The sequence below is a fragment of the Protopterus annectens genome, chromosome 4.part1 (assembly GCF_019279795.1).
Source record: "Protopterus annectens isolate FY-2018-M chromosome 4.part1, PAN1.0, whole genome shotgun sequence".
Taxonomy (NCBI): Eukaryota; Metazoa; Chordata; order Ceratodontiformes; family Protopteridae; genus Protopterus; species Protopterus annectens.
In genome coordinates, this window is record NC_056734.1 from 223,882,979 (window position 1) to 223,896,573 (window position 13,595).

Here is a 13,595-nt window from a genome sequence, read left to right on the forward strand (position 1 = left end):
TCATTCTCCAATGGGTATCTCCACTATGCCAGCTCTCATCCCAAATTCCAAAAAAGATCTATTGTGAAGGGGCAGTATGTAAGAGTGTCCCGTATGACATCAGAAGAAAATGACTTTGTCATAGAAGGGGAGAAATTAAAATCCTTCTTTTTGGAAAGGGGGTACCCTATAGGTTTGATCAATTCTGTCTTTGAGGAAGTCAGTAACTTGAGATCTAGCCGCTTTGCCCCCATTTTGGGGAAGGCCAAATCAACCGGAGAAGATGTCCTGTTAAATGAAATTCAAGGGATTTCCAGTACTGATCAGATGTTTATTACCCAATATAGCCAGCAAGCGGGAGAGATCAGGTATATCATTGAGAGAGAATTTAATGAGTTTAAAGAATTTACAGATTTGGCCACTTTTAAGGATTTGACTTGTAGAGTAGTATACAGGAAGGGATTTAACGTTAAAAGGGTTCTTGAACAGAATCCCAAAATGAAAATAACAAACATGCTGAGAAAGGGTACGTTCCGTTGTGGGTGTTGCCCACAATGTAAATATATAATTAACCAGGACAGCTTGTACTTGGAAAGTAGAAGCAGAAAATTATGGTCAGATGGTCTGTACAACTGCAACTCTAGGGGATTGGTATATCTCGCTGCCTGCCGTTCTTGCCAGGCATTTTATGTTGGCAAGACGGAGAGGCAGCTGAGGAGGCGTATATATGAACACGCCTATGACATTCAGAGAAAGGTTAATACCAATGCACTTTTCAGACATACCTTGACCTGTGAAGGAGCTTCTTTTAAGTTTTTTGTGTTAGAATCTGTTCCACAGTGCATTAGGGGGGGTAATTGGCCTGCACTGTTATCTCACAAAGAGACATGTTGGCAGATTTTATTGGAATCCAGCAAACACCCGGGGCTTAATGATTCTATTTCCATAGCCCCATATCTTAAATTAAAGGCTGACAAGTTGTAAGGTTATAGATTTCTATAATCTTTGTACAAGCTGATTTTATGATTTAACAGCAGGTCAAATATACTGTGTTTTTAACAGTTATGTTTATTTTAATAAAATGTATTCATAGTGGTGCATAGGGTTTTAACAGCATTCATACCTCTTATGCTTGTAAGATTTGGATTATTTATTTATTTAGTATGTATCACTTTAAATTTTGATTGTATTATTCAAATAGTTGTATATAAATTGAATGTCATGAGGGGTTGGTTTTATTCTGATGAAGTTGTTTTTTCAACGAAAACGTTACCAGAGTGGATGTACGTTAAATAAATCTTTTGATACTGCTTGAATACCTCTTTCGTGCTTATTTGGAGTAACACAGTCCTAATTGTGTGTTGGCGGTTTTTACTTTCCTTTACCTGCTTGGCTGCTTACTTTTGGTGGAGTTGTGTTTTTGCAGCATTTCTTTTGCTTTGGTTATATATATATATATCTATATATCTATATATATATATAGAGTGGATATAAAAAGTCTACACACCCCTGTTAAAATGCCAGGTTTTTGTGATATAAAAAAATAAGACCACACTTTCCCACCTTTAATGTGACCTATAACCTGTACAATTCAATTGAAAAGCAAACAAATCTGTTAGGGGAAAAATATAAAAAAATAAAAAACTTACAATAAGGTGGTTGCATAAGTGTGCACACCCTTAAATTACTACTTTGTTGAAGCACCTTCTGATTTAATGAAAGCATTCAATCTTCTTGGGTAGGAGTCTATCAGCATGGCACATCTTGAATTTGCAATAGTTGCCAACTTCTCCTTGGAAAAGCACCAAATCTGTCAGATTGCGAGGGCATCTCTTGTGCACAGCCCTCTTCAGGTCAGCCCACAGATTTTTTATTGGATTTAGTTCTGAGTTCTGGCTGGGTCATTCCAAAACTTTAATTTTCTTCTGGTGAAGCCACTCTTTTGTTGATTTGGATGTATGCTTGGGGTCATTGTTGAAAGGTGAAATTCCTCTTCATTTTTAGCTTTCTAGCAGACACCTGAAGGTTTTGGGCCAAATGTGACTGGTATTTGGAACTGGTCATAATTCCATCCACCTTGACTAAAGCCCCAGTTCCAGCTGAAGAAAAGCAACCCTAAAGCATAATACTGCCACCACCATGCTTCACTGTAGTGATAGTTTTCTTTTGGTGATGCGAAGTGTTGTTTTTGTGCCAAACATACTTTTTGGAATTGTGGCCAAAAAGTTCAACCTTCGTCTCATCAGACCATAACACATTTTCCCACATGCTTTTGGGAGACTTGTTGTATTGTTTTGCAAATTTTAGCTGGGCCTGGATGTTTTTCTGTCTATGAAAACACTTCCGACTTGCAACCCTACCCCATGGCCCAGACATGTGGAGAATAAGGGAGATTATCACATGTAGTACACAACCAGTACTTGCCAGAAATTCCTGCAGCTCCTTCAGTGTTGCTTTAGGTCTCTTGGCAGCCTCCCTGACCAGTTTTCATCTTGTCTTTTCATCAATTTAGGAGGGACATCTAGTTCTTTGCAACATCACTGTTGCCCCATATTTTATCCACTTTTTGATGACTGTCTTCACTGTGTTCCATGATATATCCAATGCAGTGGAAAATTTTTTGTAACCTTCTCCTGACTGATACCTTTCAACAATGAAACCCCTTTGATGCTTTGTAAGCTATCTGCGAATCATGACTTTTGCTGTAGCAGGCAACCGAGTAAATGTCAGGAAAATCCTACTAGGACAGCTGAACTTTATTCAGGGTTAATCAGAGTCTCTTTAATTGATGGCAGGTATGTACCCAAGAAGACTGAATGCTGTAATTAAAGAAAAATGTGCTTCAACTAAGTATTAGTTTAAGGGTGTGCACACTTATGCAACCAGCTTATTGGACGTTTTTTATTTTTCATATTTTTTCGCCTAACAGATTTGTTTGTTTTTCAATTGAATTGTACAGGTTATAGGTCACATTAAAGGTGGGAAAAGTTTTGAAATTATTATTGTGGTCTCATTTCTTTATATCACAAAAACCTGGCCTTTTAACATGGGTGTATACACGTTTTATAGCCACTGTAACAGAGTAAATACCACATTAAGGTGTGAACAATAGAGTAAAAAAGGCTCATTAATTATGAATATAAGACTCAACCAGGGAAACACTGGCAAAACAGTTATACATATGTGTGTGTGTGAATGGTTGAAAATATAATTTAGGAGGGCACTGTGGAAGATATTCAATTTTGCTCTGATATAATAAAAGATTTTTCAGCTCATTGGCTCTAAACTACACAATGGCACCTAGGTCTTTATTTTTCATTCCTTTACTTATTTTCCAGCAATATAAAAACAACAAGCATTTCATGTCATCATCCTTTAGAAAATAAATGTTTAAACAAACATAACAGCTGCTCCACAGACTTAAAAACATACCCCACTTTCAATGTCATATACCCATCTAGTAGCTTATCTCATTTTTTAAAACTTTCCTGTTAATACCAAAAGCCTATCTCATTTTTTAAAACTTACCTGTTAATAACAACCTTCCACAAATAGACCTGATATACCTTTCCTTTCACTGGCAGTGGCTTCAGAAAGAGTCAGCCCATATATAATAAGCCCCAGACCAAAACAAACCCCTTTTCCTATGTCAAGTCAGCCCCTATTCTATTGATACAATAACACCACTTTATTACATCCTTCCTCTGTTCCCTCTTTAATCCCCCAGCCATGCCCACCCCCTACCAATTCTTTCTTTAAATAATCTCCCTTCACCAAACATGCTTTTTTTTTAATCTTCAAATCCATCATCTCAATTTCCTTTCTCTCTATATATATTTCTTTTCTTTTTTTTTTTCTTTAACCATTGGCTATTTCCATGCCCACACAGTCCACTTTCTTATTTCTTCTGCTGCTAACTGGACCCATCTTTTTCTTTACCCCTCTACCAGCTGTCTCTCCTTTCTCCACCAAAACACACAATTCCTGGCTTGCATCAAACCTTCCTACAACAGACCCTTCCTCAATCATCCATAGCTTTTTTTTCACAACCCCTTCCCCATTGTATACTTCTGCCACATATGTAAGTGATTCTCTTTCTCTCTCCTCTGTACATCTCCCACAAATGGTTTCAGAGCACCACCTTCCTTTTTCCACCCACATTGACATACTATGCAACCTGTGCTATTGTGCAGTAAAAATGTAAATATTCCCAGCTGTATGTATTATACTCAGAGTGAAAGTTACTGTCCATAATATTTCAAATGCTTCATCCTCTCTCACCAATTGCTCTCACAGATCTATATCTGTTCTTTTCCTCCCAGTCACTTAGCTTACAGTAAAAGCTGTACATTGCATACTCAAACCATTAGACATGTTAACTCTGTACACCACTGATATGTCCATCTCTCAGACCTAGTAGTCAGTTTCCCTTTTTTGTCCCTGTCAGACAAATTATCCTTCTCTCCCTCCTACTTCTTTTTCCATATTCCACCCTCATTCCTGCATTCTAATCCTCTCTCTCATTCTTGTACACATTGACTAGTCACCCCCTACCACTACAAACTTCTCCCTCAGCTCTATAAGAACAGTTTTCAGGTTATACCCCCCTTCCTTAAGTAACCACATCACTCTCTTAGACCTAATGTTTCCTCCATTTCTAACACCTTTACCACCTCTCCTGTCATCATTCTCTTCCAATGATTCTATGTTTTTCCCCTCCCCTAATGGTCATTTCACATCCACCTTTCCTCCATTCCTCTTGAGTAATACATCTATATTTACCTCTTCATATGTATTACACTACATGGCCCTTTCTTCCCAATAATTACAGTTCAAGTCTTTATTTTCCTGACCTCTCTTCCTGTGTGCCACATTAATAGCTACAGTTTACATTTTCAATCAAGTATCCACCCTCCTCTCTAGCCTTGTAAATACATTCTCTCTTTTCTTAATCTTCCTTTGCATTATTTCCATACAAATCTGTCATGAATCTTTGGAAGCTTCTCTACAACCTTACTCTGTAGATTCTTAACTTTATGCCCCTCTGTATAAATCATATATGGAAGGCCAATGTTCTTAACTACAATACTCTAGCCACTCAGTGACCTAATGTTCCTTATATCCTTATCCAGCTTAGTCCCTACCCACTCCCTCAGATTATCTTGCGTCTCCCTTACAGTCTCTATCACTGCCTTTTACAACTGAAGGCCTAGTTATTTCTCACCCTCCTTGCCCAAGGCAACCGCACTCCTTTCCTCCTTCCATCATATCCTGAGTGTCACAGATTTCCCAGATTTGATACCTTCCCAACACCTGAAACACTTTCAACATATCCTGCATTTGCCACATCTTGGTCTTTAATAACACTCTCAGGTCAGAAAGCTGGACTCCACAAGCCATCAACATGTTTCATCCTTGATTAGGCTCATGAGTATAATGTAAGTGCAGGGTTTCTCTGTTACTTGACTATGCACATGAAATATGAAAATAAATAATACTCAAATTTCTCCTTCATGAATGGTTGTAGACTGGAACACACTAATTCAGTAAAATCTGTACATTGCATACTCAAACCATTGGACATGTTAACTCTGTATGCCAGTTGCCACTGATATGTATTCAGGCCTGGTAGTCAGGCTTTAACATATTGATGCCATTCTAATTGCTTTACTTGTTAAAAGATCAAAAGATGCCGTTTAGAAAGAAACAACACCATTGTTGTATTTCTTTTACAGTCTCTGCCTGTGAAAAACAACCAGGATTGATAACAAATCTAAGGTTTATAAACAATGCCTGCAACTACCTTTCCTCCTAAATGTGTTTTATCGACTTCCTCTGTGTATTGTGAGTTGACCTTCTTACATTGTCCATCATGTTTCAAGATTGTGTAAAAGGTAGTGTATTCATTTTTCTTTCCTACAATTCCAAATTTGCCTCCTAAAACATCCTGCTATACCTGTATGAACCTTTACCCATAATATAATTACTCAGCTGAAAAAAAAAGTCACAGCTGAAAACTCAAAACACATCCAGCCAAAACTGTAGAGTTTATAGGTAAATTGTGCTGTAAAAAAATATGAACAGACAAACACACAAACAAACAATTACATAAACAAACAAGCAAACAAACAAATTAATAAAACAGCTTTGTAGCCCCATCCTCTCACTTTATTATTTTTATTATGAGGTCTGTACATCAGAGAAAGAGGGATCAGTAACAGACATTTTAAAAAAAAACCTGTCTCACTGCTGATGTGGGAGGCTTTAGCAATGAAATAAACCACCCTAAGCAACAACACAATGCTCCAGTATGGATTAAGTAGAAATACATGATAATATATGTCATTACCATGAGGAGCAACGTAAATGAATGAATGAATGAATGAATAAATAAATAAACAAATAAAAATAGAGAAAATGTCATTCATTTAGTATGAGATCAGGCTGTTTACATGCTATGCAATCAAGATAAATAAAAGGAGGTATTTTAGTCCTTCATGTGAAAAGCAGTAAGATTAAAAAATTCCCTTCTTTCTCTCCATTCATTTCCTTACTTGGAAGATTCTTGGAGAGTTCTCCATTCTGCGTGTGGTGGCAGTAACCAACAGAGGAAAGAAGCCAGAAGATGCCAGTATTACTTGATGTTCTGACAGAACATTACTGAAAATTGTATCAAACAATTTATTTTAACCAACTTCCTTCTGTGACATTTTGTTTATAAAGGAAGGAATCCTCTGTTTCATTTCCGTGTTCCAAATTCATTTGCAATAAGTATGCCAGATTTCATCTGTACTCCTAGAAAGAAAGACAGACAGACAGACAATTACGTGTATTCATTATAGAGCTGAAATTGATATGTGGGTGAAGCTGAAATCTTTTTCAAATGAAAAGAGGCAAGTCTCCTTTTCTTCTTTATCTCTTAGGTGAGATCACCCAACTTTTGCATCCTAGCTTTTGCTCATTTCTCCCATATAATTCTACTGCCAGCTATTTTTTAAACATTGACTCCCCCATAAAGGCATTTCAATTTGACAAAAGTGGAATAGATTGACATTCTGCTGAAAAACCTTCCCAGCAGGGTAGGTACAGTTTAGTGCCAGGACTTCAAGTGGACAAGAAGGGTTGTATTGTACCAGCTGTCAGCTAGATGTGCAGTTTCCCCCAATATCCGTACCTCTTTTTCCACTATAAAGAATAGGTTGTGCAGCATTTTATAGATAGAGATTGCTGATGCATTGCACTCTAGATATGTCCCTAGCCTCTTCCCTTGTTGAACACTGTTTGGTAGCTTTTGAGTCCTCTATAGCCTCTTGTTGAAGACAGAAAGGAATGCTTTTGAGACAACATAGTACTGTATGTATTCAGACAGTTATTGCTATTGTTATTAGGTATATGTTCTGTTTTAATGAGAGCTGCCCTGCTGAGTAAAGGCAGCTCTAACCTTTTCCAGGAATATACAGACAGGAAAGATGATGTATTATTGGCCAGAGGATCAGCTCAAAAACTATCCCTAAGGTGGCATGAAGTCTGATGCCTAAGTACTTAGGCATACAAGAGCACCAGTTGAAGGAGGTGTCTTGGTGATCACTCAGGACTGTCTTTGTTGCCTCATTAGTTGAAGATATTTTAGTATTGCTTTTGTTAGCTCATAAACCTAAGTAATTGTAGAACTTGTATAACATATTGCTGTTGTTGGAAAATCATCAGTGGGTATTTCCATTAAATAAGGCAGTCATATGCAAATTAAAGGTCTCTCAGTGGGTCTATATTATAACATCAAAGTTTGTAAAAATCAAATGTTATAATATCGAACCCTAAACACCGAAATCTGCAAACATCAAAGTCAGAATAGCGATTCCGAGAAACATACACACAACACAAACACACACAAAAAACAGCAATCCACACACATACACTTAAAATCCTACACATAAACCCAAACTAAACTATACACTACTAGCTATTCACTTACCTTAACCCAACCCTAACCCTAAGGTTCGTCACTATCACACACTCACCTCACACGTGCCCTAACCCTAACTCACCTAACCCGCACCCTAGCCCTAACCTACACACAATCGCACACTTACCTGACCCACGCCCTAACCCTAATGTTCACACAACCGCACACTTACCTAAACCCAACCCGTAATGTTCCAACATATCGAACGCTAAAAACAGCGAAGCGACAGCAATGGCCCACCAAATTCTTTCCTTGGGAAAGATTTCGGTGTCCTGCACCTTTGCTGTTTTCAGCACTCGACATTACTGGTTCGATATTATAACATTCGAACTTTATAAAATTTGATGTTATAATATAGACCCCTCTCAGTTTTCTCTTCAAAGAAATCCATCCTGTTAATGTAGCATGATTTGTTGTCTTCCTGAAGAGTGTGTCAGTTGCTAAAAGAAGCAAAGCTTATAACAGTGGCAGTCCTGTCTGATACCTTTCACTAACAACATGAGCTGAGATGAATTGCTAAACACAACTCTTGCACACTGAGCTGAGTATAAACCTTAAATGCCTTTGACAAGGTGGGGAAGTTCAGGTGTCTAGACAGAGGCCACCCATATTCCAATATTATACAATCAGAAGCCTGATTGAACTCTTCAAAAAATTTGAAGAGTCAGGTGGAGTATCTTAACTTGGTTTGCATTTAAGTTAGTCCATATAAAACTGACCCTGGGAAAAGCGTGTTAGAGAGAAAAGCAATGGCAAAATCCATTTAGCCAAGATTTTTTTGTTTTGTAAAACTAGTTTTATTACAACATGTCTTTCAAAATTAATTGTTCGGTTAAACAGCATTTAGCATCAGTTTCCACAAACATAAATTAGCACAGTTATTTTCTTTCCAGTAACTTCCTGACATGCATTCAGTTACATGTTTTCTAAATATCAATGCATTATAACTAGTTTTAAATATAAAAACAATAACATAACATGTCTTTCATTGTTAATATCACAAACATATTAACATTTATATAACATTTCCTTTCTTTGGAAACAATAGTGTTTGATTAAACATTGTATGTGATCAAGCTTCTAGGCTGTCAATTTCAAAAAATATTTGTACAAAGCATTTCTAACTTTCTTTCAAAATGTAAACACTGTAGCTAGAAATATCAAAATTAATCACAGTAATTCAATATAATGTTGTTTTGTTGTCATTTTGGTATTCTTTTTCTTGTGTGCTAATACCCAAGATGCAGAGTCTATCTCATGTTTCCCACACCTCCAGCTTGAATGATTGTGCTTCCAATACCTTTTTTAATGCCTCTGTTGAATACAGCCATCTGTGTAAACAAATGCTGACTTGTGTAATAGTGGGTAGTGGCATGTTAGAAAAGAGATTCAATATTTCTTTCCTTTGATGCTCAGTTAACTGTGCATGTAACATCTTCCATGCTAATTTCATGTCTCTTTTGCAATTATGAGACTTTTCTATAATTCCTTGGCAAATGTGCTTTTATCTTCCCTTGAAAATTTACTTGCCTTGACCATTAAACAAATTCTGTATGTTTTCCTAAGCTTATCTATTCATTCTTGGGTATGCACTTTACCTTGAAAGATTCTCATTAAAACTGAATTAAATTGCAAATAATGCTACCATTTTAATTGAAAATCCATATTGCACTTTCTTGCAAAATATGGTATCCATTTAATGTTTTATTATCCAACTCATACATTTTCTAATTTGATTTTCCCATATCAAGGCCTTATTTTATTATCAAGTGTTACATTTTATTTGGCCACATCCTGGAATATTTTATTACCTTTGCAATTTACACTTTTTTTTGGCTCTCATTAATTTGAATGTCAGTTCAAAATTCTAAACCCGCTGGAACCCAAACCCTTGATGGAATTGAAAGCTACTGCCTACTGTAGCTAGTCCATAAAGCTATGCACTAGGTAGTCAGGCAAACCCTTCCAAACATGCTAAAATAACTTCTTCCAACTAATTCACAGTTAGTTACCTACCCAAAGTAGTCAGAAATGAGCTTTTTATAGTTTTTCTATTCATTTTACTGTAGTTATCTGTGAAAGATGGTTGAAAACGAAAAGTGTTTTGGTTGGAGCATCAACTTCATGATCCGTATCCTGCTAAGGAAGGGTAAAGACAGAGTAAGCTATTGAAGAATGCATTACCCAGTAGGGGGTATCAGTTAATATCTGCAATTGGACTCATGACTGTTGACATGCTTGTTGCCAGGTATTGCATACTTGAAACTACTTCTATGGGTAGAATATGTACATTTTTATGCTCTAATTCCAACCTGTGCATGGATGACTAAATTCCTGTTTTATTGGACCTCATATACAGACCTGTACTCTCTGAAAATTATTTGTTTGCCTCTATGATTATCTTTAAAGAGGTAACTCATTTGAAAACCCAGTTTACACTATCACCAAAATAGCAAATTGATAACAAGTTACATGTCTTTGATAGCAAGTGGTCCAGGTTCATGTGATTACTGTTCAGCCACTATCTAATGAAAAGGCTGCAAGAATGAATAACAGCAGTGGGTTCCCCATCTCATTCCTTTTTTATACTGGTTTTGAGATTGCACCATTTGAATCCACTTTAATTGCCTATTTATTTATCTTTGTTGACCGGGAAAAGACCGACTGGGTAAAACTCATTTTCAGTGGAGGCCTTGGGAGAAAAACTCCACATTTAAGTTACATATGATGTACATTTATAATTGCAGGGTCAGAACATCTATACATGAGCTTATTTACATGATTTATTAAATATGTTTAAATATTTCTTACATGAATATAGCATTTTAACACAAAAAAACTAGAGAAATTAACATAAAATGGCTAATTATTGTATAGAGAAATAACATACAATAACAGCTAATGAATTTATAGCATAATGGCTGCAGAAAAAAGATCAAACTGGGGTGTTTTTGAGTTTAGTAATAACTTACAGACAGACAAGTCGAATGTAACTTCAAATGATGAGAGATATGAAAGGAGAAGTTATGGATATGAGCAAGAAGATTAATGGACAGAGTAGGAGTTAGTCATGGGGTGTGAGAGAAGCAGGAAAAGTAAAGAGTTTAGGGAATAAGTCCAGTATGAGGAGACATGATAAGGTATAACAAGATTCAGAAACAATGTGGCTGTAAGAGTTGGAAAACAGTAATCTGAGTAAAGCCAGGTGAGAATTGTTGTATTATGGTGCACGAGTTCATAATTTTGAGTATGGGAATCCAGTATTTTCCTTGAGCATCCATAAATATTCCATTCTACTTAACTCAATGCTTTCTGTTAATCTATTAGTAAAGCTGCTCCCTCCCCATCACTCCTTTGAGTGTCACTTTGCATGTTATCTAACGTCATTTAAATCTGACCTTCCATGCTTTACTTTTATAAAACCTTGGTGATTTCAGAACAAACTTTGTTGGGATTTCTCTAGACTATTTACTAATATATTAATGAAAACTGCCAGGTCTATTGCAATAGGGATATAGGTCTGTAGTTTTTCACTCTTCATGAATTTTTCATTAGTTTTGAGAATATAATTACTCTAGCTAGGGTAATTCCTTGTGAGAATGAGATCCTTAATTCTGCTGCTGTTTACAGTTTATATAGCCTTTCCACATTTAATGAAAACCACTTCAAAAAGTCCAGAGTTAACCTATCCAATTCCAGTGCTTTCCCTGACAGTAATCTCATTATAGCTTAAATGATTTATGTTCTGCTCACAGGACCTGATTTTTTTTACCTCTTCCTGTCATAGCCATCTACTAATACCAATATTATCTTCACTGCCTTGTCTCTCGCTAATCCAAAATTCTATAACCCATGTTTTGAATCTGTGTGCTCTTTCCTTGTCTTTTAACCACATTGCATCAAACATTCAGAAATTTGTAGGTTTGGTTATCTGAGTATCCATGATTTTCATTAATAACTTTGAATTATCTGACTATGGAATTGAAACTATTATAATGTGATCTCCTGTTAAGATATATTTCCCATTGTTTTATTATTTGTCTTCTTTTATTAATGAGATCTACCCAGATCTTGACGTAATTTGCATTCAGGCTGTAATAGTTAACAAGCTATATTTTGCCTTTTAATGAATGTGATTTGGGGATAACCCACCTCCCACTGTTGTCTTTATGCTGTTTTTTAATGATGCACATTTGCATCATTTGTAAAGTAATGCTGATACTCCTCATTTGTCTAAGGTCACATAAGTTACCATCACCAACTCTTTCAACAGTTTCTTATGCTAGGCACTGACAATGTCCTTCAAATGTATTTCTTGCATTAATGCTATTTCCACCCCACTAGCATTCAAATACTTAAGTCTATCAGTTGCTTTGTGGTACGAAGATTCATCTTTTATATTCTATGTAATCAAAGTGCAAACATCGGCGTCTTTTAAATTCTCTAATTGCTTCATTTTCCTGTATCTTTCTTCACTTGATCTCTTTATATATAAAGGGTATTCATCTTGATAGGTATTCCCTTCCTTTCCAACTTTATTAATGGCAGTCAAACTAATTTTAGTCCGCCTTGGAATGAAGCCAATTTTCAACAGAGGCCCAGGGAGAAACACTCCAGATGTATGTCTTTGCAACATTGGATGAAACTGGAGTACCAGGAAAAAACCCGTACGACTGCAGAGAGGACATGCAGACTCCACACATAAGGCACTCCAGGCGGGAATCAAACTGGAAAACCTCTTGCTGTGAGGTGACAATGCTCCTGCTGCACCACTGCACCATCAGAAACATACATATAAATAGATATAACCATAAGCTAGTCACGGCACTCCTGTGGCCCATACATTTGTATTTTTTTTCCCTAATGGTACTGATAAACTGATCAATATAACAAAAATAATGGCAGAAAGTGCTCTGTATTCTATATAGGAAAAATGGAGCTGAGAATTAAAGAATGGATTTATGAATATCAGTATGCCATCTCAAGAGGCAAACTAGAGAATGCATTAGCCACACATGTCCAACAATAAAGTACACATTCTTTTGGTTATTTAGTAATAGAACAGACTCCTCCAAATACAAGAGGGGGGCCCAGCTCATTAAAGTTAGATGAACTTGAACTATATTGGCAAATTTTAGTTAATCCTACAGTTATTCAGGTCTAAACTAATCATGCTCTATCTCATGTACTTTGAAATTGAAGAGCTTAAGAAAGAGTCAAAAAACAAAACCATTTTCAATGTTTGGATTTGTGTTAATACAATTTTTGTCGACTGATTACATTCAAGTTGTATATATAACATGCAATTGCTAAAAATGTATTTTGTAGCAGTTGCATGCATGAATTTTAACCTAATATTATCTTAACAGTAGTTGTGCTAAGGGGTGGGGCTTAATGTATAATATTAAATTCATTCAATTTTATTGGAAGTTGGCAAACACATGACTCAATGTTAATTATTTAACCAATGAGTTGTTAAGATGTTTTTATCTGAAGAAGTCTGAGCATTTGTTAAACGAAAAGAGCTTCATGTGCAAGGAATACATTTCTATGTTTTTAATGAGTGTTCTACTTGTTTCTTTAGTCACTTTCTGCCATTATTTTTGTTTTTTTGAGTCAGTTCATTTGCTGTCTAGTTCAGTTGGTAGTAAAC